General features: G+C 44.9%; 1 protein-coding gene across 2 annotated transcripts in view; it reads right to left on the bottom strand.

Annotated features, from left to right (window-relative positions):
* Positions 1-3707: 3707 nt before the first annotated feature.
* Positions 3708-26439, bottom strand: part of ppp1r26 (protein phosphatase 1, regulatory subunit 26) — a 41275-nt gene continuing 18543 nt past the window's right edge. Inside the window, exons 3-6 of one of the 2 annotated variants that reach the window (XR_005943802.1) lie at positions 24159-24236; positions 18286-18363; positions 8953-9073; positions 3708-3947 (exon numbers count right to left, since the gene is read on the bottom strand). The gene's annotated coding sequence lies outside the window, so the exon portion shown is untranslated. The remainder of the gene's footprint in view (positions 3948-8952; positions 9074-18285; positions 18364-24158; positions 24237-26439) is intronic. The other variant, XR_005943803.1, reaches the window with a different exon arrangement.

Genomic DNA, 26439 nt, shown 5'->3' on the forward strand with positions numbered 1-26439 from the left:
GTATAAGCAGCAAGTGATAGACAGAGCTAAGCGATCCCACAACCAACAGATCAGATCTAATCTCTGCAGTCCTGCCACATCCAGTCGTGAATGGTGGTCGACAATTAAACGACTCATGAGGAGGAGGCTCCACAGCAGTGCAAAAGATAAGACTAGAGCAGTTGCTACAATCTCCAGCCAGAAGTGTTGAGTGGATGATCCATCTCGGCCTCCTCTGGAGCTCCCCAGCAGCACAGATGCCAGTCTTCAACCAATTCGATTCACTCCACCTGATATCAAGAAACGGCTGAAGGCACTGGAAAGTGCAAAGGCCAAGGGGCCTGACCTGATCATATTCTGGCAATAGTACTGAAGACTTGTGCTCCAGAACTTGTCGCGCCCCTAGCCAAGCTGTTCCAATACAGCTACAATACTGGCATCTACCCAGCTATGTGGAAAATTGCCCAGATATATCCTGTACACAAAAAGGTCAAATCCAACTGGGCCATTTACTGCCCCATCAGTCTACTTTCCGTCATCAGTAAAGTAATGGAAGGGGTCATCAACAGTGCTATATAGCACCACTTGCTTAGCAATAACCTACTCACTGAGGCCCAGTTTGGGTTCTGCCAGGGCCATTCAGCTCCTGACCTCATTACAGCCTTGGTGCAAATATGGACAAAAGGGCTGAGCTCCCGAGGTGAGGTGAGAGTGACTGCCTATAACATCAAGGCCGCATTTGACCAAGTGTGGCATCAAGGAACTCTAGCAAAACTGGAGTCAACGGGAATCAGGGGGAAAACTCTAATGTTGGAGTCATACTAGCACAAACAAAGATGGCGGTGGTTGTTGGAGGTCAGTCATCTCAGCTACAGGATATCACCGCAGAAGTTCCTCAGGGTAGTGTCCTCGGCCCAACCACCTTCAGCTGCTTCATCAATGACCTGCCTTCCATCATAAGGTCAGAAGTGGGGATGTTTGCTGATGATTGTACAATGTTCAGCACCATTCGCGACTCCTCAGATACTGAAGCAGTCTATGTACAAATGCAGCAAGACCTGGACAATATCCTGGCTTGGGTTGACAAGTGGCAAGTAACATTCGCGCCATACAAGTGTCAGGCAATGACCATCTCCAACAAGAGAGAATCCAACCATCGCCCCTTGATGTTCAATGGCATTACCAACACTGAATCCCCCACTATCAACATCCTGGGAGTTACCATTGACCAGAAACTGAACTGGACCAGCTTATAAATACTGTGGCTACAAGAGCAGGTCAGAGGCTAGGAATCGTGTGACGAGTAACCCACCTCCTGACTCCCCAAAGTCTGTCCACCATCTACAAGGCACAAGTCAGGAGTGTGAAGGAATACTGCCCACTTGCCTGAATGAGTGCAGCTCCCATAACACTCAGGAAGCTTGACACTGTCCAGGACAAAGCAGCCCACTTGATTGGCACCACATCCACAAACATTCACTCTCTCCACCATCGACGCACAGTAGCAGCAATGTGTACCATCTACAAGTTGCACAAGACTCCTTAGGTAGCAACTTCCAAACCCACAACCACTACCATCTAGAAGGACAAGGACAGCAGATAGACGGCAACACCACCACCTGGAAGTTCCCCTCCAAGTCACTCACCATCCTGACTTGGAAATATATCGCCGTTCCTTCACTGTCACTGGGTCAAAATCCTGGAACTCCCTCCCTAACAGCACTGTGGGTGTACCTACACCACATGGGCTCCAGCAGTTCAAGAAGGCAGCTGACCACCACCTTCTCAAGAGCAACTATGGATGGGCAATAAATGCTGGCCCAGCCAGTGGCGCCCAGATCTCATGAACGAATTTTTAAAAAAACCTGCATTTGCCCAAGTGACCATTAATTTTGTCCCAAATTATCATTTCTCCAAGGTTAAACTCACTGGTCTATAGTTCCTGGGCTATCTTTACATCCTTTTTTCATAAGGGTAGTACTTGCAATTATCCAGTTCTCTAACCCTGCCCCTGAGGTTAAGGAATATTGGAATATTATGGCCAGTGCCTCCGCAATTTCGACTCTCACTTCCTTCAGTATCCTTGGATGCATCTCATCTGGTCCTGGTTCCTTATCAACTTTTAAGTACAGACAGCCAATCCTTATCAATTCTAAACCCTTCAAGTGTCTGAACTATCTCCTCTTTCACCACGACCTGGGCAACACCTTTTTCCTTGGTAAAGACAGACGCAAAGTATTTAATACCTCAGCCATACATTCTGCCTCCATGTGTAAATCCCCCTTTTGGTCCCTAATCAACCCCACCTCTCCTTTTACTATTTGTATGCCTATCAAATACTTCTGGATTCCCTTTTATGTTAGCTGCCAGTCTCTTCACATACTCTCTCTTTGCTTACCTTATTTGCTTTTTCAATTCCCCTCTGAACCTTCTACCTCACAACCTCCAGAGCAAAATATAATTGGTATTAAACTGACAAAGACAAGTCTACTAATGACAGACACTGTCTGTTGGCCTGTCACAGGACATTTTGAGCCTCTACATCTACATTGCATTATTCACAATAATGTGCACAATATTTTCAAGCAACATATTTATTTGGCCATGTTCTATTCATGTTCTTACAAAGAATCATGAGCTGAAAAAGCTTAGAAGTACTACACAAGACAAGCAGTTTCAGAAGCACCAGCATTGATTGCCTGCCATGATAAATCAGCTTCCTTCCTCCTTAGTAAACCTAAAATGCAAGGCACACACAACACATGTAAAACTATTTCTAAAACATCTTTCAATTTAATGAACTTTCCACACGGTGCTTCCTTCCAGGGACCGACAATCACTGCTGATTTTCTTTTTTAAATCAAGACGGTGCTCACAGCGTCACTTGGGGCCAATTTCTCTGACATTCATCAGGAGAGATGTTGCTGTGCACATTTCTAGCATCCTTTCCTGGTTTGCTTGGCTGGGGATATTGATAGTTAGAATTAACTTTATTTCCTCTCTCTAGACCTGGTGGGGGGAGGGGTTACAGTACTTAAAGTTCACAATGCTTATGGTTTACAGTGTTTCAGGGCTCTATTGTTTAGTGTTTGGGGGTTCTAGTGTTAGGGATTTACAGTATTTGTGGTTCAATGTTTCAGGTTTCTAATGTTTGGGTATCAGTGGTTGGGGTTTATAGTGTCTGGGGTTCAGTAGTTGGAGTTTATAGTGTTTGGGGGTCAGTGTTTGGGTTCCAGTGGTTGGGGTTTATAGTTTTTGGGGTTCAGTGGTGGGGTTTACAGTGTTTTGGGGTTTACAGTGTTTGGGGCTCAGAGTTTAGGGTTTATGGTGTTTAGGGTTCAGTGTTTGGGATTTAGTGTTTTTCTTCACTGTTTGGTGTGTGTATAAAGCAGGAAAACTCACATTTTCAGAAACCCACTTTGCTTAGGCTGACCTTTTGAGTAACATCAATAAACACCGATAAATTGTTTTTAACAGACTGTTAATTTTATGCCTTTGGGCTTGGTCAGTGCCTGGTCTTCAGAAACACAGGCGGTTTATTTGAATTAAATTGCTGGGGAGGCTCCCAAGCACAGATCCACTAAGCATGTTGCAGCATTCCTGAGTGCAGTCTTTGAGGATGACTGCCTGGGACTGCAAGGCTTGACAAAAACATATAATCCTGTTCTTCAGCTCTACATTAACTCTGTATTCAGACCAGTCAATCTCATTTCACTTTGATGCCTGGGTCTGTGAATAATTATTGTTTATTAATGTATCGAAAAAGACAAATTCACATGTAGCATTTATCCTCCTATAACATCTCTATTGTAATTTAATGAGCATGGTATCATTGGGCTGGAACAACAGGTGCGCCAGATGTCACTGGATTGGAAATACAGCTGCTCCAGATGTTATCAGCGTTGGCAGTACTGGTGCTCCAGGTGTGATTGACTCACCATATGACAAAGACATCAATAGAAAGAAGCCTGTATAAATGAGCAGAATAATCACATTCAGAAAACAAAGTAAGAGCAGCAGAGGCCTGCTGTGAAAAGGAGTAACAATGGAAGGAATTGTTTGCCATAGGGCTCATTTTGGTTCAATTCCTCTGCACAGTGAAATTTAGAACATTTGCTACTTCTCTTTAGCTAGCTCCACTTTCATGCCTTCATAATTGCCCTTATTTAAGTTTAAAATACTAGTTTTGGATACACTCGTTTCTCCCTGAGAATGAATGTAAAATTAACACAGGGAGAACAGTCACTTGAGTGTGAGTGGAACACGTACCCCAATGAGAGTCAGTCTGTGTTGGACCCGTACCCCAGTGAGAGTCAGTTTGTGTGGGACCCGTACCCCAGTGAGAGTCAGTGTGTGTGGGACCCCTACCCCAGTGAGAGTCAGTGTGCGTGGGACCCGTACCCCAGTGAGAGTCAGTGTGTGTGGAACACGTACCCCAGTGAGAGTCAGTGTATGTGGGACCCATACCCCAGTGAGTCAGTGTGTGTGGAAACTGTAACCCAGTGAGAGTCAGTGTGTGTGTGGGACCCATACCCCAGTGAAAGTCAGTGATTGTAGAACCCGTACCCTAGTGAGAATCAATGTATGTGAGGCCCCAACCCGAGTGAGGTTCAGTGTGTGTTGAATATGTACCCTAGTGAGAGTCAGTGTATGTGAGATCCAAACCCCAGTGACTGTCAGTGTGTGTGGGACCCCTACCCCAGTGAGAGTCAGTGTGCGTGGGACCCGTAACCCAGTGAGAGTCAGTATGTGTGGGACCCGTACCCCAGTGAGAGTCAGTGTGTGTGGGACCCCTACCCCAGTGAGAGTCAGTGTGTGTGGGACCCGTACCCCAGTGAGAGTCTGTGAATGTGGAACACGTACCTAGGTGAGAGTCAGTGTATGTGGGACCCATACCCCAGTGAGAGTCAGTGTGTGTGGGACCCGTACCCCAGTGAGAGTCAGTGTGTGTGGAACATGTACCCCAGTGAGAGTCAGTGTGTGTGAGACCCGTACCCCAGTGAGAGTCAGTGTGTGTGGAACACATACCCCAATGAGAGTCAGTGTGTGTGGGACCCATACCCCAGTGAGAGTCAGTGTGTGTGGGACCCTTACCCCAGTGAGAGTCAGTGTGTGTGGAAACTGTAACCCAGTGAGAGTCAGTGTGTGTGTGGGACCCATACCCCAGTGAGAGTCAGTGATTGTAGAACCCGTACCCTAGTGAGAATCAATGTATGTGAGGCCCCAACCCGAGTGAGGTTCAGTGTGTGTTGAATCTGTACCCTAGTGAGAGTCAGTGTATGTGAGATCCAAACCCCAGTGACTGTCAGTGTGTGTGGGACCCGTATCCCAGTGAGAGTCAGTGTGTGTGGGACCAGTACCCCAGTGAGAGTCAATGTGAGTGGGACCCGTACCCCAGTGAGAGTCAGTGTGTGTGGGACCCGTACTCCAGTGAGAGTCAATGCCTTCAGCAGCAAGAAAATTAGTTAAAAAATGAAAGAATAACAGTCAAACCATTCAAGCAGGTGATTAAAATAACAAGTCCTCAACTGATATCTTCCATTTTATCTTCTAAACTGACGATTATTTTTTTCAATTCTTCCCACGATGTGAAAAATAGAATAGGCAGACATGCAATAGTCTAGTGTTTTCATCAGACATCGAGAATGCTACCAACTGAACCACAGATGATAAGGGAGTGTTGACTGTCAGAGGGTCAGTACTGAGGGAGTGCTGCACTGTCAGAGGATCAGTACTGAGGGAGTGCTGCACTGTCAGAAGGTCAGTACTGAGAGTGCTGCACTGTCGGAGGGTCAGGTCTGAAAGAGCGTTGCATTGTCGGAGGGTCAGTACTGAAGGAGTGCTGCATTGTCAGAGGGTCAGTACTGAGGGAGTGCTGCACTGTTGAAGGGGAGTATTGTGAGGGTGCTGCACTGTTTGAAGTGCTATCTTTAGGATGAAATTTTCAATTAAGGCCTGACTGCACTGCAGCCACTAATTTTCCTTAGTTCTGCACAGCCGATTTATTTAAGTTCACAGGCATTTTCAATATTTTTGCACCGCTGTGCACACATGGTAACTTAAAATTGACTTGTGCATGTTGTGCGCATGGAGTGTGGGGTTGCTGCATACCTGTGCAGCTTACAGGGGAACACTGTCTGCCCTCTCAGGTTGTTGTAAAAGATAGCATGCAATATTTGAAGGAGAGCAGGGATGTTCTTTATCTTTTTACTTGGAGTAAAGTCAATGTTTGAATGAAATCCTTGATTTTAATACTTTAATACTGTAACTGTATCGAGATCACCATGCCTTCCCATGTTTCTATTGCCTGACATCAAACTCTGTTGTTACTATTGGTACTGAATTGCCTGAGAGTGATCGTTGACTAGGTTGCAGGGGTGGGGGTGACATTTAGTAGACTTTTTTTCTGCAATTAATGCCCGATCCCTCCTGAAGTCACTGGAGTAATGGTTTCATGGCCACGTGTGTCAGGCAGAGAAATCATAGAATCTTACAGCATAGGAGGCCATTCAGCCCCCTGTGCCTGTATGGGGCCTTTGCTGGCTCTTTGAAAGAGCTATCTGAACAGTCCCCCGCCTTGTTCTTTCCCCATAGCTCTGCAAATTGCTCCCTTTCAAGTATTTATCCAACTTGCTTTCGAAAGTTATTACTGAATCTGTTTCCATTGCCTTCTCAGGCAGCACATTCCAGATCACATCTCTTTGCTTAAAAACATTCTCCTCAACTCTCCCTCTGGTTCTTTCATCAATTATCTTGAATCTGCGCCTCTATGTTTACCAACCCTCTCGCCATTGGAAAAGGTTACTCCTTACTTCTATCAAACATGTTTATGAATTTGTACACCTCTTTTATTTCTCCTCTTAATCTTTTGTGCTCTAAGAACAATCCCAGATTGTTCCCATAGGGGCCCTTAAACAGGAGTTAGCTCCTTCACTAACACACACATAGGGCCTGACTAATTTAGCAGTGGCTCAATTGGGTTCTCTCACCGCCTCCATTAATGAGAAAAGGTTGGACAGCGTGGGCCTGTGTCTAGAAGATTAAGAGGTGATCTTATTGAAACATAAGTTCCTGAGGGGACTTTTACAAACGAATTAGGAACAGTAGACCATTCGGCTCCTCGAGCTCATTCTGCCATTCAATAAGATCATGTTTGACCTGATTGTGTCCTCAACTCCACATTCTGATAACATAAGAACATAAGAACTAGGAGCAGGAGTAGGCAATTCATCCCCTCGAGCCTGCCCTGCCATTCATTACGATCATGGCTGATCTAATTTTGGCCTCAAATCCAATTTCCCGCCCTTTCCCCATAACCTTTCAACCTGTTACTAATTAAAAATCTGTCTAACTCTTCCTTAAATTTATTCAGCATCCACTGCACTCGGGTAGTGAATTCCACAGATTCACGACCCTTTGAGAAAAGTAATTCCTCTCACCTCTGATTTAAATCTACCATCCCTTAGCCTAAAACTATAGCCTTTGACTCCATTGTTAGTCATGAATCGATCTACCTTTGCCTTAAAAATATTCATTGACCTTGCCTGTTCCAAAGACTCTCAACCCTCTGAGAGAAAAAAATTTCTTCTCATCTCCATCTTAAATGGGAGACCCCTTATTTTTAAACTGCGTCCCCTAGTTCTAATCTGCTCCACAAGGGAAAACATCCTTTCAGCATCCACCCTGTCAAGTCCCCTCAGGAACTTATGTTTCAATAAGATCACCTCTCAATCTTCTAGACACAGGCCCACGCTGTCCAACCTTTTCTCATTAATGGAGGCGGTGACATAGTGGCATTGTCACTGGACTAGTAATCCACAGACCCAGGGTAATGCTCTGGGGACCCTGTTTCGAATCCCATCACAACAGATAGCAAAATTTGAATTCAATAAAAATCTGAAATTAAAAGTCTGATGATGGCCATAAAACCATTGCTAATTGTCGTAAAAACCCATCTGGATCATTAATGCCCTTTAGGGAAGGAAATCTGCTGTCCTCTTTACCTGGTCTGGCCTACATGTGACTCTGGACCCACAGTGACTCTTAAATGCCCTCTGAACAAGGGCAATTAGGGATCAGCAATAAATGCTGGCCTAGCCAGTGATGCCCACATCCCATGAACAAATAAAAAAAACAAAAAAAGTCCCCCATACCAGGTATCAATTGAGTGAACTGCTTCTAACGCATTTATTGAAAATATAAAATTCAGACCAAGGTCAGAGTGGCATGGAGAGTTCAAATAACAGGCAACAGGGGGTTTGGAACCATTCTTCCTTAAATAAGGAGACCAAAAGTGTACACGGTACTCGAGATGTGGTCTCACCAATGTCCTGTACAAATGTAGCAAAATGCGCCAACTTTTATTTTCCATCCTCCTTGCAATAATAGACAACATTCCATTTCTGTATGCTCTGAAGAAGAGTCATACAGACTCAAAACATTCAACCCTGTTTCTCTTTCTACAGATGCTGCCTAACCTGCTGAGTTTTTCCAGCATTTTCTGCTTTTACAACATTCCATTTGCCTTCCTAATCACTTGCTGCACTTGCATACCAACTTTTCCTGATTCATGTACCAGGACACCCAAATCCTTCTGTACCTCAGCTCTGCAATCTCTCTCCATTTAAATAATTTGCTTCTTTTCTATTCTTCCTGCCAAAGTGGACAAGTTCACATTTTCCCAATTTATACTCCAGCTGCCAAATTTTTGCCCACTCACTTGTCCCTTTGCAGACTCGTTATGCCCTCTTCACAACTTACATTCCTACCTATCTTTGTGTCATCAGCAAATTTAGGAACCCATAAATTCAGTCTCTTCATTTGTCATTGTTGTCCCAGTTTTACAAGCAAGATTGGGCCCTGTGCACACCAATTCCTACCCCTATAGTGTCCTGCCTTCTAGCTTATGCAAAGCCCTCTGTCACATCCTGGATGAACAGCATGTGGTCTTTATCTGTGACATTGTGTGGTTACCTGGACGCTTCTCGTTTTCTGTGAATATCTACCAGAATGTTTGGAGAGTAGCTTTTCAGGGCTCAGAATAATGTACGGCTCAATGATTAATCCGGGATCAATGTACGAAGACAGAAGTATCCTGTAGCAAAAGTGCAGCAAAGTACAGATTATTGACAAGTTGACAAGGCTGTTAAAAAGGCACACAGAATCCTAGGCTTTATATGTGGAGGCATAAAATACAAAGGCCAAGAAGATAAATCTCTCTACCTCTCTTTCTTTCTTTAATACACTGCTTAAAACTATCTCTTTCATCAAGCTTTTGGTCATTTGCCCAATTATCTCCTTATCTGGGTCATATAAACATATGAACTAGTAGCACTCAGCCCTTCAAGCCTTCTCCATCATTCAATAAGATTATGACTGATCTGAATGTAACCTCCCATCTACCCCCGATAACCTTTCACCCCCTTGTTAATCAAGAATCTATCTCGCTCTGCCTTGAAAGCACTCAAAGACTCTGCTTCCACCGCCTTTTGAGGAAGAGAGTTCCAAAGACGCTCAACCCTCTGAGAGAAAAAAATTCTCATCTCTGTCTTAAATGAGTGACCCCTTATTTTTAAACAGTGAACCCCTAGTTCTAGATTCTCCCACAAGAGGAAACATCCTCTCCACATCCACTCTGTCAAGACCCTTCAGGATCTTAAAGGTTTCGATCAAGTCACCTGTTACTCTTCTAAATTCCAGTGGATACAAGCCTAACCTGTCCACTTTTCCTCATAAGACAACCCGCCCATTCCTGTATTAGTCGAGTAAACCTTTTCTGAACTGCTTCTAATGCATTTACTTCTTTCTTTAACTAAAGGAGACCAATACTGTGCACAGTACACCAGATGTGGTCTCACTAGTGCTCTGTATAACTGAAGCATAACCTCCCTACTTTTGTATTCAATTCCCCTCACAATAAAACAATAACATTCTATTAGTTTTCCTAATTACCTGCTGTAGCTGCATACTAGCCTTTTGTGATTCATGCACTAGACACCCAGATCCCTCTGAATCTCAGAGCTCTGCAATCTCTCACCATTTAGATAATATGATTCTTTTTTATTCTTCTTGCCAAAATGGACAATTTCACATTTGCCCACATTATACTCCATCTGCCAGGTCTGCCCACTCACTTAACCTATCAATGTCAATTTGTACACTCCTTACGTCCTCCTCACAACTTACTTTCTCATCTGTCTTTGTGCCATCAGCAAATTTAACAATTATACCTTCTGTCCCTTCATCCAAGTCATTTATATAAATTGTAAAAAGTTGAGGCCCCAGCACTGATCCCTGTGGCACACCACTCGTTACATCCCGCCAACCTGAAAAAGACCCATTATGGCTACCCTTGGTTTTCTGTAAGCTAGATAATCTTCTATCCATGCCAATATATTACCCCTACACCATGAGCTTTTATTTTCTGCAATGACCTTTGATGGTTGATGCCAAATTTTGTTCAATAACCGCTCCTGTGAAGCACTTAAGGGCGTTTTACAATGCACTATATAAATACAAGTTGCCAGTGTTCTGCTAAGCCTTTATAAAACACTGGTTAGCCTGCAGCTGGACAATGAAGGATTAAGATGGAGAGGCATTGGAAGAGGATGGTGTGGTCAACGTGTCAAAGGCTATAGAGAGGTTGAGAAGGATGAAGGGGATTAAGTTTACCATGGCCATAGTCATATAGGTGTTATTTGTGACTTTGATAATGGCTATTTCAGCACTGGGGGTGGGGGTGGGGGGGCAGCAGGGAGCGGTTGGGATGGGGGCACCCATCTGTGTTAATTGTGCTTCAGTTGCAGCACTCTCGCTTCTGAGTCCAAAGGTTCTGGGTTCAAGTTCCACTCCAGGACTTGAGCACAAAATCAAAGCTGACATTCCACTTCAGAACTGTGGGAATGCTGTGCTTTTGAAGGAGTCACCTTTCAGATTAGACATTAAACTGAGGTCCGATCTGCCTTCTGAGGTAACTATACCAAAAAACAGCAGGGGAGTTCTCTCCAGTGTCCTGGACAATATTTATCCCTCAATCCACATCACAAAAGCAGGCTATCTGGTCATTATCACGTTGCTGTTTCAGGGAGCTTGCCGTATGCAAATTGGCTGCTGCGTTTCCTACATTACAACAGTGGCTACATTTCAAGATTTACTTCATTGGATGTAAAGAGCTTTGGGATATCCTGTGGTTGTGGCAGGCACTATAAAAACGTAAATCTTTCTGATTGGAAAGATTCAAACACAGAATTGTGGGAAAGATTGGCATAGTTTTGGAGGTGACATTCAAAGGCTTTGGAGAGGAGAGTAAGGTTGTCCTCACTGCAGGGCTGCAGGGTAGATTATTAGGACAGAAGGTTAAGGATGGATTTTTTTAACGTATGGGTGATGATGGCATATTTGAAGGGTGGGGGGAGGACAGTACCTAAGGAGAGGGAACCATTAACAGTATCAGCTAACATGAGGGCCAGGAAGGAAAGTTGAGTATTATAACAGAGCCTTACAACGGAGGGAGGGATGTAACACAAAGAATGGGCTGGATTTTATACCTAGCTATTGATGTGTGGGGGAATATCCTTTGGGGGTCCCCTATGCCCATCGGAGGCACCCCTACCCAAGCTCATTCCTTCAAATTAATTATGGAATGGGCTTCCATCACCTCTTCAGTTCGAGCACTCCAGATCCTGACAACTCTCTGAATGAAAACAACTCTCCTGATCTTCCATCTAGATCTTTTAAGTCTCTGACCTCTGGTTACTGACCCACTTGCCAGAGGGAACGTTTGCAAATACTGAGAGCCTTTTAATGAAGATGTAAAGGAAATACTAATGCACATTCATGCCATTTTCTGACAATAGCTGACTTAACATCTGTTAAATTCAGTGCTGTTCCTAACCTGCTGGCAGAGAGTGGAGCTGAGGTTCGGGCTGGCTTTTTTTGTGTGTTTTTATTCCCAACTGTGACCGTTGAATTTTCCTGAATTCTGCCAGTTGCAGTTTCAGTTCTGTACTGTCCTCAACAGTGCCAAGAAATGAATTCACAATGAATATTGTGTGGAGAGGAAGTTAGAAAGCAGTGTCTAGTGTTGAATTTTTTTATAAGTGACTTGCTAGGCCTTTTCAGGGAAGTTTAGAGTTGGCCACATCGCTGTGGATCAGGAGTCGCATTAGGCAAGACTGGGTAAGGATGGCAGATTTCCTTCCCTAAGGGACATTAGTGAATCAGATGGTTTTTACAACAATCTGATAGTTTCAGAGTCACCATACTAGCATTTTTTCTCAAATTTATTAGTTGAATTTAAATTCCCCAGCTGCCACGGTGGGATTTGAACTCATGTTTTCAGATGATTATTGCAGGCCTCTGGATTACTAGATCAGTAATATAACCACTAGGTTACAGTTCCCTGTACTGCCATCTGAAAGACTTGTTGTAATAACTAAACAAACATGAAAATGAAATCATATGGATAGCAGGATGCTAGGGCAAGGAAAGGAACAGGCGCTTGTATGTCTATTGTACCTTTCAGGTCCCCAGGATGCCTCAAAATGTTTTACAGCCAAAGCAGCACCTTTGAAGTGTAGGGCAGCAGAGTAGGGCACAACGGGTCAGAAACCCGAAAGTTCAAAGAGCACATTTTGCTGTGACTCTTTAAATCAGCTATGACGATGGCATCCTGTTTCCAGGTTTCCTGACCAATCGGAGAGAGTGGGCACGATCAGGACTTGCACCTGGCTGTGCAATCCAATGGTTGACACAAGTTGCCTCAGTTAGGTGCGCAAATGCAAAGTGTGGTGTCAAAAGCTCATCAAATAAAGAATTTTAAACACAGAGATAAAAACAAAAAAACTGCGGATGCTGGAAATCCAAAACAAAAACAGAATTACCTGGAAAAACTCAGCAGGTCTGGCAGCATCGGCGGAGAAGAAAAGTGTTGACGTTTCGAGTCCTCATGACCCTTCAACAGAACTTGAGTTTGAGTCCAAGAAAGAGTTGAAATATAAACTGGTTTAAGGTGTGTGGGGGGGGGGGGGGGGCGGAGAGAGAGAGAGAAGTGGAGGGGGTTGGTGTAGTTGTAGGGACAAACAAGCAGTGATAGAAGCAGATCAGCAAAAGATGTCACCAACAATAGAACAAAAGAACACATAGGTGTTAAAGTTGGTGATATTATCTAAACGAATGTGCTAATTAAGAATGGATGGTAGGGCACTCAAGGTATAGCTCTAGTGGGGGTGGGGAGAGCATAAAAGATTTTAAAATATTTAAAAATAATGGAAATAGGTGGGAAAAGAAAAATCTATATAATTTATTGGAAAAAAACAAAAGGAAGGGGGAAGCAGAAAGGGGGTGGGGATGGGGGGGGGGAGCTCAAGACTTAAAGTTGTTGAATTCAATATTCAGTCCGGAAGGCTGTAAAGTGCCTAGTCGGAAGATGAGGTGTTGTTCCTCCAGTTTGCGTTGGGCTTCACTGGAACAATGCAGCAAGCCAAGGACAGACATGGGGCAAGAGAGCAGAGTGGAGTGTTAAAATGGCAAGCAACAAGGAGGTTTGGGTCATTCTTGCGGACAGACCGCAGGTGTTCTGCAAAGCGGTCGCCCAGTTTACGTTTGGTCACTCCAATGTAGAGGAGACCACATTGCGAGCAACGAATGCAGTAGACTAAGTTGGGGGAAATGCAAGTGAAATGCTGCTTTATTAATTTTGCTTCCAATCTCCACCCCTCCATCATTTTCATGTGGTCCATCTCTGACACTTCCCTTCCCTTCCTTGACCTCTCTGTCTCAATCTCTGGTGATAGACTGTCCACCAATATCCATTACAAACCAACCGACTCCCACAGCTACCTCGACTACAGCTCCTCACACCCCACTCCCTGTAAGGACTCCATCCCATTCTCTCAGTTCCTTCGCCTCCGTCGCATCTGTTCCGATGATGCTACCTTCAAAAACAGTTCCTCTGACATGTCCTCCTTCTTCCTTAACCAAGGTTTTCCACCCACGGTCGTTGACAGGGCCCTCAACCGTGTCCGGCCCATCTCCCGTGCATCTGCCCTCACGCCTTCTCCTCCTTCCCAGAAACATGATAGGGTCCCCCTTGTCCTCACTTATCACCCCACCAGCCTCCGCATTCAAAGGATCATCCTCCGCCATTTCCGCCAACTCCAGCACGATGCCACCACCAAACACATCTTCCCTTCACCCCGCCTATCGGCATTCCGTAGGGATCGCTCCCTCCGGGACACCCTGGTCCACTCCTCCATCACCCCCTACTCCTCAACCCCATCCTATGGCACCACCCCATGCCCACGCAAAAGATGCAACACCTGCCTCTTCACTTCCTCTCTCCTCACCGTCCAAGGGCCCAAACACTCCTTTCAAGTGAAGCAGCATTTCACTTGCATTTCCTCCAAATTAGTCTACTATATTCGTTGCTCCCAATGTGGTCTCCTCTACACTGGAGAGACCAAACGTAAACTGGGTGACTGCTTTGCAGAACACCTGCGGTCTGTCCGCAAGAATGACCCAAACCCCCCTGGCGCTTGCCATTTTAACACTCCACCCTGCTCTCTTGCCCACATGTCTGTCCTTGGCTTGCTGCATTGTTCCAGTGAAGCCCAACGCAAACAGAAGGAACAACACCTCATCTTCCGACTAGGCACTTTACAGCCTTCCGGACTGAATATTGAATTCAACAACTTCAGGTCTTGAGCTCCCTCCCCCATCCCCACCCCCTTTCTGCTTCCCCCTTCCTTTTGTTTTTTTCCAATAAATTATATAGATTTTTCTTTTCCCACCTATTTCCATTATTTTTAAATATTTTAAAATCTTTTATGCTCTTCCCACCCCCACTAGAGCTATACCTTGAATGCCCTACCATCCATTCTCAATTAGCACATTCGTTTAGATAATATCACCAACTTTAACACCTATGTGTTCTTTTGTTCTATTGTTGGTGACATCTTTTGATGATCTGCTTCTATCACTGCTTGTTTGTCCCTACAACCACACCAACACCCTCCACCTCTCTCTCTCTCTCTCTCCGCCCCCCCACACACCTTAAACCAGCTTATATTTCAACTCTTTCTTGGACTCGAACTCAAGTTCTGTCGAAGGGTCATGAGGACTCGAAACGTCAACTCTTTTCTTCTCCGCCGATGCTGCCAGACCTGCTGAGTTTTTCCAGGTAATTCTGTTTTTATAAAGAATTTTAAAGCACTGGTGAAGGAAGGTGAGTTGGTGCAAAATACAATTGAGGGTCAGGAGATTGCTTAGAGAGTTTAAAACTGTAAAATTATCGGGACAATAGTTTCCTTCAATTCCTTCCCTGCTCAGGTCTCCCCTGGTAGTCCAGTGAGGGGTTCTATTCAATAGTTAAGCCATACAGGCAAAGGAGGCTCCGTTTTAATTTTTAGTCTGTGTTGATTTGGAAGGGAAGAGGGGGCTCTTTGGGGTGGGGAAGGGGATTGATTGCAGGGGACTGCTCTATCCTGGACGGAGCGAATTGGAGAGGTCAGTCGAGGCATGGCCGATTGTGGAGGCTCCTCCGGCTGGCACCTGGATCCAGGAGGTAGGTATAAAGGCACTCACCTCTTGAATCAGCCAGCTCCTCATCTTGATGGAGCTGTTGGGTTTCACTATGCTTGGGAAACCTGGCTGACAGCAGTTAAGGTTAAGAACATAAGAAAAAGGAACAGGAGCAGACCATTCGGCCCCTCGGACCTGCACCACCATTCAATAATATCATGGCCGATCTTCCTGTGTTTCGATTTCCACATTCCTATCAAACCCCGATAACCTTTGATTCCCTTTCCTAACAAGACTCTATCTATCTCTGCCTTAAAAATAGTCAATGACCCCGCCTCCACCACCTTCTGAGGCAGAGAATTCCAAAGTTGCACAACCCTCTGAGAGAAAAAATTTCTCCTTATCTCTGTCCGAAAAGGGTGACCCCTAATCTTAAAACAGTGCCCCCCTAGTTCTGGACTCACTCACAAGAGGAAACATCCTTTCCACGTTTACCTTGTCAAAGCCGTTCAGGATCTTATATACTTCAATCATATCACCCCTCACTCTTCTAAACTCCAGTGGAAACAAGCCCAGTCTGTCCAACCTTTCCTCATAAGACAATCTACTCATTCTAGGTATCAATCTAGTAAACCTCCCCTGAACCGCCTCCAATGCATTTACATCCTTTCTTAAATAAGGAGACCAAAACTGCACACAGTATTTGAGATGTGGTCTCACCAATGCCCTGTATAAGTAAGCATAACATCCTTACTTTTATGTTCAATTCCTCTTGTAATAAAGGAAAGCGTTCCATTAGCCTTCTTAATTACTTGCTGTATCTGCATACTAACTTTTTGTGACTCATGTACTAGAACACCTAGATCCCTCTGCACCTCAGAATTATGCAGCCATTCTCCATTTAAGTAATACTCTGCTCTTTTGTTCTTCCTGCCAAAGTGAACAGCTTCACATTTTCCCACATTAAACTCCATTTGCCAGATCTTTGCCCATTCACTCAACCTATCTATATCCATCTGCAACCTCCTCATGTCCTCTTCACAACACACTTTCCTACCTTGCTTTGTGTCCTTTGCAAATTTAGCTACCATGCCATCCTCCCCTCATCTAGGTCAATGATGTAAATTGTAAAACATGGAGGCCCCAGCACAGACCCCTGTGGGACTCCACTCATCACATCCTGCCAATCCGAAAAAGACCCATTTATGCATACTCTCTGCTTTCTGACAGCCAGCCAATCTTCTATCCGTGCTAATATGTTACCCACTACACCATGCGCTTTTATTTTCCTTAATGTGGCACCTTATCAAATGCCTTCCGGAAATCCAAGTACAGTATGTCCATAGGCTGCTCTTTATCCACTGCACACGTTATCCCTTCAAAAAACTCCAATAAATTGGTTAAACATGATTTTCCTTTCACAAAACCATGCTGACTCTTCCCTATTGCTTTGAGCTCTTCTGAGTGCCCAGCTATAACCTCCTTAATGATCAATTCTAATAACTTCCCACGACAGATGTGAAAGGTTGAAAGACTGAATGACAATTAGGTGGGATGTTCGCTTGCCCACCTTCCACCTCAGTTAAAGCCAGAACTGGGAGACTTGAGGTTGTTTATAGGTTAAAGTTCCCTCTGTAATTACTATTGTAAAGCAGGGATATATGGATGATTTTTGGATTGGTGGGTAAATGTATTAAAGGATATGGATCAAAGGTGGGTAAATGGAGTTAAGGACAGATCAGCCATGACCTAGCAGCACTGTGCATGTACCTACATCACATGGACTGTAGCAGTTCAAGTAAGTGGCTCACCAATGCCTTCTCAAGGGACAACTGGGGATGGGCAATAAATGCTGGACTTGCCAGCGATGCCCCCAGCCCAAGAAGGAATAAATAAATTTCAGGAAATCACATCTGCTCACAGCAACTGTGTGTTCCCACTTTGCTGCAATCCACTGATTTGATCACATCTTTCAGTTTTTGTCCTCGCACCTTGTCTGTGGCTGGTTGGTTGTTGGTGGGACTGGAGATTGATTCAGAGGTTGGTACAGGCTAGCAGTGCAAATATTGTGTCATGGGGATGAAGATTTGGAATTGAAGATGTGGCAACCTGCAGCACAATTAGTTTGCAAACATTCACTTCCACTGATGTAGAGGAAAAGCTGGGTGATGCTCTAAAGCATTAGTTTAATCTTAGTTATATCCCATTTTCACTGCCAAAGTCAGGCCTGGTGTCAGCAATGCAGTTTAACATAAATACAACAAACAACATGAATTAGCTGCTGCTATTTTGAGCTCTGATGTTGGCGTCTTGTCTATTTATCTATACGTGAGACTGCGGGCTGTAAGTTCACTCACTGAGATGAACCTTCACTGCCCTGGTAACAAATGGCTATCAACAATTTCAGCACAGCAGCAGAAGGTGCCCAGATGATGTTAGGGGAACAGACCAATGCAAGTTGAGGCTTTGCCCATAGCAAGGCCTGGTCAACAATTGATGCGCTGTCCATCACAACAATTGAATTATATTCACAAAGTGTGCAATGTGAAGAGAGCACCAAACCCAGCAATTTGAGGTTACGATGTTTATCTAATTCTCAAGCCTCAGAGGTTAAAAACACAAAAGACAAAACCCTCAATTAGGATTGCTTCAGTTGTTTGGTTTTCCTGGGCACTGTAGTGAAATACGGATATTAAACAGAGGCAAGCTGTGAGCCTGTGGTGAGAACTGAAGCTAACTTTAATATCTGACCTGTAATTAGCTACTGTTCGCAGTGCTGGAACTGACCTTGCTCTGTAGGACTCAGTACCACACCAGGTGATGTCTTTATTTAGTAAATCATTAGGAGAGCATGAACAGACCGATCTGTGGTAGGCACAATAAAAGCAAATTATATACTGTCTTACATAAACTGATAAGACCATGCCCACTCTTACACCATATTTATACAAGTTTACATTTGTTAAGGTGGTGGTATTTGTTTCAGGAAATCACATCTGCTCACAGCAACTGTGTGTTCCCACTTTTCTGCAATCCTCTGATTTGATCTTTCAGTTTTTATCCACGCACCTTGTCTGTGGCTGGTTGGTTGTTGGTGGGACTGGAGATTGATTCAGAGGTTGGTACAGGCCAGCAGTGCAAATATTGAGTCATGGGGATAAAGATTTGGAATTGACACCTCCTTCTATAGCAAGGTGCAATTCTACTCAAAGATAAAAACAAAAAACTGCGGATGCTGGAAATCCAGAACAAAAACAGAATTACCCGGAAAAACTCAGCAGGTCTGGCAGCATCGGCGGAGAAGAAAAGAGTTGACGTTTCGAGTCCTCATGACCCTTCAACAGAACTGATTTTTCTTTACAAGGAGAGGGGTGAAATATAAGCTGGTTTAAGGTTGGGGGGGGGGGGGGAGGGGAGAGAAGTGGAGGGGGGGTTGTTGTTGTAGGGACAAGCAAGCAGTGATAGGAGCAGATCATCAAAAGATGTCACAGACAAAAGAACACAGAGGTGTTGAAGTTGGTGAGATTATCTAAACGAATGTGCTAATTAAGAATGGATGGTAGGGCACTCAAGGTATAGCTCTAGTGGGGGTGGGGGGCATAAAAGATTTAAAAATAATGGAAATAGGTGGGAAAAGAAAAATCTATATAAATTATTGGAAAAAAACAGAAGGAAGGGGGAAGAAACAGAAAGGGGGTGCGGATGGAGGAGGGAGCTCAAGACCTAAAGTTGTTGAATTCAATATTCAGTCCGGAAGGCTGTAAAGTGCCTAGTCGGAAGATGAGGTGTTGTTCCTCCAGTTTGCGTTGGGCTTCACTGGAACAATGCAGCAAGCCAAGGACAGACATGGGGCAAGAGAGCAGAGTGGAGTGTTAAAATGGCAAGCAACAAGGAGGTTTGGGTCATTCTTGCGGACAGACCGCAGGTGTTCTGCAAAGCGGTCGCCCAGTTTACGTTTGGTCACTCCAATGTAGAGGAGACCACATTGCGAGCAACGAATGCAGTAGACTAAGTTGGGGGAAATGCAAGTGAAATGCTGCTTTATTAATTTTGCTTCCAATCTCCACCCCTCCATCATTTTCATGTGGTCCATCTCTGACACTTCCCTTCCCTTCCTTGACCTCTCTGTCTCAATCTCTGGTGATAGACTGTCCACCAATATCCATTACAAACCAACCGACTCCCACAGCTACCTCGACTACAGCTCCTCACACCCCACTCCCTGTAAGGACTCCATCCCATTCTCTCAGTTCCTTCGCCTCCGTCGCATCTGTTCCGATGATGCTACCTTCAAAAACAGTTCCTCTGACATGTCCTCCTTCTTCCTTAACCAAGGTTTTCCACCCACGGTCGTTGACAGGGCCCTCAACCGTGTCCGGCCCATCTCCCGTGCATCTGCCCTCACGCCTTCTCCTCCTTCCCAGAAACATGATAGGGTCCCCCTTGTCCTCACTTATCACCCCACCAGCCTCCGCATTCAAAGGATCATCCTCCGCCATTTCCGCCAACTCCAGCACGATGCCACCACCAAACACATCTTCCCTTCACCCCGCCTATCGGCATTCCGTAGGGATCGCTCCCTCCGGGACACCCTGGTCCACTCCTCCATCACCCCCTACTCCTCAACCCCATCCTATGGCACCACCCCATGCCCACGCAAAAGATGCAACACCTGCCTCTTCACTTCCTCTCTCCTCACCGTCCAAGGGCCCAAACACTCCTTTCAAGTGAAGCAGCATTTCACTTGCATTTCCTCCAAATTAGTCTACTATATTCGTTGCTCCCAATGTGGTCTCCTCTACACTGGAGAGACCAAACGTAAACTGGGTGACTGCTTTGCAGAACACCTGCGGTCTGTCCGCAAGAATGACCCAAACCCCCCTGGCGCTTGCCATTTTAACACTCCACCCTGCTCTCTTGCCCACATGTCTGTCCTTGGCTTGCTGCATTGTTCCAGTGAAGCCCAACGCAAACAGAAGGAACAACACCTCATCTTCCGACTAGGCACTTTACAGCCTTCCGGACTGAATATTGAATTCAACAACTTCAGGTCTTGAGCTCCCTCCCCCATCCCCACCCCCTTTCTGCTTCCCCCTTCCTTTTGTTTTTTTCCAATAAATTATATAGATTTTTCTTTTCCCACCTATTTCCATTATTTTTAAATATTTTAAAATCTTTTATGCTCTTCCCACCCCCACTAGAGCTATACCTTGAATGCCCTACCATCCATTCTCAATTAGCACATTCGTTTAGATAATATCACCAACTTTAACACCTATGTGTTCTTTTGTTCTATTGTTGGTGACATCTTTTGATGATCTGCTTCTATCACTGCTTGTTTGTCCCTACAACCACACCAACACCCTCCACCTCTCTCTCTCTCTCTCTCCGCCCCCCCACACACCTTAAACCAGCTTATATTTCAACTCTTTCTTGGACTCGAACTCAAGTTCTGTCGAAGGGTCATGAGGACTCGAAACGTCAACTCTTTTCTTCTCCGCCGATGCTGCCAGACCTGCTGAGTTTTTCCAGGTAATTCTGTTTTTATAAAGAATTTTAAAGCACTGGTGAAGGAAGGTGAGTTGGTGCAAAATACAATTGAGGGTCAGGAGATTGCTTAGAGAGTTTAAAACTGTAAAATTATCGGGACAATAGTTTCCTTCAATTCCTTCCCTGCTCAGGTCTCCCCTGGTAGTCCAGTGAGGGGTTCTATTCAATAGTTAAGCCATACAGGCAAAGGAGGCTCCGTTTTAATTTTTAGTCTGTGTTGATTTGGAAGGGAAGAGGGGGCTCTTTGGGGTGGGGAAGGGGATTGATTGCAGGGGACTGCTCTATCCTGGACGGAGCGAATTGGAGAGGTCAGTCGAGGCATGGCCGATTGTGGAGGCTCCTCCGGCTGGCACCTGGATCCAGGAGGTAGGTATAAAGGCACTCACCTCTTGAATCAGCCAGCTCCTCATCTTGATGGAGCTGTTGGGTTTCACTATGCTTGGGAAACCTGGCTGACAGCAGTTAAGGTTAAGAACATAAGAAAAAGGAACAGGAGCAGACCATTCGGCCCCTCGGACCTGCACCACCATTCAATAATATCATGGCCGATCTTCCTGTGTTTCGATTTCCACATTCCTATCAAACCCCGATAACCTTTGATTCCCTTTCCTAACAAGACTCTATCTATCTCTGCCTTAAAAATAGTCAATGACCCCGCCTCCACCACCTTCTGAGGCAGAGAATTCCAAAGTTGCACAACCCTCTGAGAGAAAAAATTTCTCCTTATCTCTGTCCGAAAAGGGTGACCCCTAATCTTAAAACAGTGCCCCCCTAGTTCTGGACTCACTCACAAGAGGAAACATCCTTTCCACGTTTACCTTGTCAAAGCCGTTCAGGATCTTATATACTTCAATCATATCACCCCTCACTCTTCTAAACTCCAGTGGAAACAAGCCCAGTCTGTCCAACCTTTCCTCATAAGACAATCTACTCATTCTAGGTATCAATCTAGTAAACCTCCCCTGAACCGCCTCCAATGCATTTACATCCTTTCTTAAATAAGGAGACCAAAACTGCACACAGTATTTGAGATGTGGTCTCACCAATGCCCTGTATAAGTAAGCATAACATCCTTACTTTTATGTTCAATTCCTCTTGTAATAAAGGAAAGCGTTCCATTAGCCTTCTTAATTACTTGCTGTATCTGCATACTAACTTTTTGTGACTCATGTACTAGAACACCTAGATCCCTCTGCACCTCAGAATTATGCAGCCATTCTCCATTTAAGTAATACTCTGCTCTTTTGTTCTTCCTGCCAAAGTGAACAGCTTCACATTTTCCCACATTAAACTCCATTTGCCAGATCTTTGCCCATTCACTCAACCTATCTATATCCATCTGCAACCTCCTCATGTCCTCTTCACAACACACTTTCCTACCTTGCTTTGTGTCCTTTGCAAATTTAGCTACCATGCCATCCTCCCCTCATCTAGGTCAATGATGTAAATTGTAAAACATGGAGGCCCCAGCACAGACCCCTGTGGGACTCCACTCATCACATCCTGCCAATCCGAAAAAGACCCATTTATGCATACTCTCTGCTTTCTGACAGCCAGCCAATCTTCTATCCGTGCTAATATGTTACCCACTACACCATGCGCTTTTATTTTCCTTAATGTGGCACCTTATCAAATGCCTTCCGGAAATCCAAGTACAGTATGTCCATAGGCTGCTCTTTATCCACTGCACACGTTATCCCTTCAAAAAACTCCAATAAATTGGTTAAACATGATTTTCCTTTCACAAAACCATGCTGACTCTTCCCTATTGCTTTGAGCTCTTCTGAGTGCCCAGCTATAACCTCCTTAATGATCAATTCTAATAACTTCCCACGACAGATGTGAAAGGTTGAAAGACTGAATGACAATTAGGTGGGATGTTCGCTTGCCCACCTTCCACCTCAGTTAAAGCCAGAACTGGGAGACTTGAGGTTGTTTATAGGTTAAAGTTCCCTCTGTAATTACTATTGTAAAGCAGGGATATATGGATGATTTTTGGATTGGTGGGTAAATGTATTAAAGGATATGGATCAAAGGTGGGTAAATGGAGTTAAGGACAGATCAGCCATGACCTAGCAGCACTGTGCATGTACCTACATCACATGGACTGTAGCAGTTCAAGTAAGTGGCTCACCAATGCCTTCTCAAGGGACAACTGGGGATGGGCAATAAATGCTGGACTTGCCAGCGATGCCCCCAGCCCAAGAAGGAATAAATAAATTTCAGGAAATCACATCTGCTCACAGCAACTGTGTGTTCCCACTTTGCTGCAATCCACTGATTTGATCACATCTTTCAGTTTTTGTCCTCGCACCTTGTCTGTGGCTGGTTGGTTGTTGGTGGGACTGGAGATTGATTCAGAGGTTGGTACAGGCTAGCAGTGCAAATATTGTGTCATGGGGATGAAGATTTGGAATTGAAGATGTGGCAACCTGCAGCACAATTAGTTTGCAAACATTCACTTCCACTGATGTAGAGGAAAAGCTGGGTGATGCTCTAAAGCATTAGTTTAATCTTAGTTATATCCCATTTTCACTGCCAAAGTCAGGCCTGGTGTCAGCAATGCAGTTTAACATAAATACAACAAACAACATGAATTAGCTGCTGCTATTTTGAGCTCTGATGTTGGCGTCTTGTCTATTTATCTATACGTGAGACTGCGGGCTGTAAGTTCACTCACTGAGATGAACCTTCACTGCCCTGGTAACAAATGGCTATCAACAATTTCAGCACAGCAGCAGAAGGTGCCCAGATGATGTTAGGGGAACAGACCAATGCAAGTTGAGGCTTTGCCCATAGCAAGGCCTGGTCAACAATTGATGCGCTGTCCATCACAACAATTGAATTATATTCACAAAGTGTGCAATGTGAAGAGAGCACCAAACCCAGCAATTTGAGGTTACGATGTTTATCTAATTCTCAAGCCTCAGAGGTTAAAAACACAAAAGACAAAACCCTCAATTAGGATTGCTTCAGTTGTTTGGTTTTCCTGGGCACTGTAGTGAAATACGGATATTAAACAGAGGCAAGCTGTGAGCCTGTGGTGAGAACTGAAGCTAACTTTAATATCTGACCTGTAATTAGCTACTGTTCGCAGTGCTGGAACTGACCTTGCTCTGTAGGACTCAGTACCACACCAGGTGATGTCTTTATTTAGTAAATCATTAGGAGAGCATGAACAGACCGATCTGTGGTAGGCACAATAAAAGCAAATTATATACTGTCTTACATAAACTGATAAGACCATGCCCACTCTTACACCATATTTATACAAGTTTACATTTGTTAAGGTGGTGGTATTTGTTTCAGGAAATCACATCTGCTCACAGCAACTGTGTGTTCCCACTTTTCTGCAATCCTCTGATTTGATCTTTCAGTTTTTATCCACGCACCTTGTCTGTGGCTGGTTGGTTGTTGGTGGGACTGGAGATTGATTCAGAGGTTGGTACAGGCCAGCAGTGCAAATATTGAGTCATGGGGATAAAGATTTGGAATTGACACCTCCTTCTATAGCAAGGTGCAATTCTACTCAAAGATAAAAACAAAAAACTGCGGATGCTGGAAATCCAGAACAAAAACAGAATTACCCGGAAAAACTCAGCAGGTCTGGCAGCATCGGCGGAGAAGAAAAGAGTTGACGTTTCGAGTCCTCATGACCCTTCAACAGAACTGATTTTTCTTTACAAGGAGAGGGGTGAAATATAAGCTGGTTTAAGGTTGGGGGGGGGGGGGGAGGGGAGAGAAGTGGAGGGGGGGTTGTTGTTGTAGGGACAAGCAAGCAGTGATAGGAGCAGATCATCAAAAGATGTCACAGACAAAAGAACACAGAGGTGTTGAAGTTGGTGAGATTATCTAAACGAATGTGCTAATTAAGAATGGATGGTAGGGCACTCAAGGTATAGCTCTAGTGGGGGTGGGGGGCATAAAAGATTTAAAAATAATGGAAATAGGTGGGAAAAGAAAAATCTATATAAATTATTGGAAAAAAACAGAAGGAAGGGGGAAGAAACAGAAAGGGGGTGCGGATGGAGGAGGGAGCTCAAGACCTAAAGTTGTTGAATTCAATATTCAGTCCGGAAGGCTGTAAAGTGCCTAGTCGGAAGATGAGGTGTTGTTCCTCCAGTTTGCGTTGGGCTTCACTGGAACAATGCAGCAAGCCAAGGACAGACATGGGGCAAGAGAGCAGAGTGGAGTGTTAAAATGGCAAGCAACAAGGAGGTTTGGGTCATTCTTGCGGACAGACCGCAGGTGTTCTGCAAAGCGGTCGCCCAGTTTACGTTTGGTCACTCCAATGTAGAGGAGACCACATTGCGAGCAACGAATGCAGTAGACTAAGTTGGGGGAAATGCAAGTGAAATGCTGCTTTATTAATTTTGCTTCCAATCTCCACCCCTCCATCATTTTCATGTGGTCCATCTCTGACACTTCCCTTCCCTTCCTTGACCTCTCTGTCTCAATCTCTGGTGATAGACTGTCCACCAATATCCATTACAAACCAACCGACTCCCACAGCTACCTCGACTACAGCTCCTCACACCCCACTCCCTGTAAGGACTCCATCCCATTCTCTCAGTTCCTTCGCCTCCGTCGCATCTGTTCCGATGATGCTACCTTCAAAAACAGTTCCTCTGACATGTCCTCCTTCTTCCTTAACCAAGGTTTTCCACCCACGGTCGTTGACAGGGCCCTCAACCGTGTCCGGCCCATCTCCCGTGCATCTGCCCTCACGCCTTCTCCTCCTTCCCAGAAACATGATAGGGTCCCCCTTGTCCTCACTTATCACCCCACCAGCCTCCGCATTCAAAGGATCATCCTCCGCCATTTCCGCCAACTCCAGCACGATGCCACCACCAAACACATCTTCCCTTCACCCCGCCTATCGGCATTCCGTAGGGATCGCTCCCTCCGGGACACCCTGGTCCACTCCTCCATCACCCCCTACTCCTCAACCCCATCCTATGGCACCACCCCATGCCCACGCAAAAGATGCAACACCTGCCTCTTCACTTCCTCTCTCCTCACCGTCCAAGGGCCCAAACACTCCTTTCAAGTGAAGCAGCATTTCACTTGCATTTCCTCCAAATTAGTCTACTATATTCGTTGCTCCCAATGTGGTCTCCTCTACACTGGAGAGACCAAACGTAAACTGGGTGACTGCTTTGCAGAACACCTGCGGTCTGTCCGCAAGAATGACCCAAACCCCCCTGGCGCTTGCCATTTTAACACTCCACCCTGCTCTCTTGCCCACATGTCTGTCCTTGGCTTGCTGCATTGTTCCAGTGAAGCCCAACGCAAACAGAAGGAACAACACCTCATCTTCCGACTAGGCACTTTACAGCCTTCCGGACTGAATATTGAATTCAACAACTTCAGGTCTTGAGCTCCCTCCCC

The sequence above is a fragment of the Carcharodon carcharias genome, chromosome 8, assembly GCF_017639515.1.
Source record: "Carcharodon carcharias isolate sCarCar2 chromosome 8, sCarCar2.pri, whole genome shotgun sequence".
Lineage (NCBI taxonomy): Eukaryota > Metazoa > Chordata > Chondrichthyes > Lamniformes > Lamnidae > Carcharodon > Carcharodon carcharias.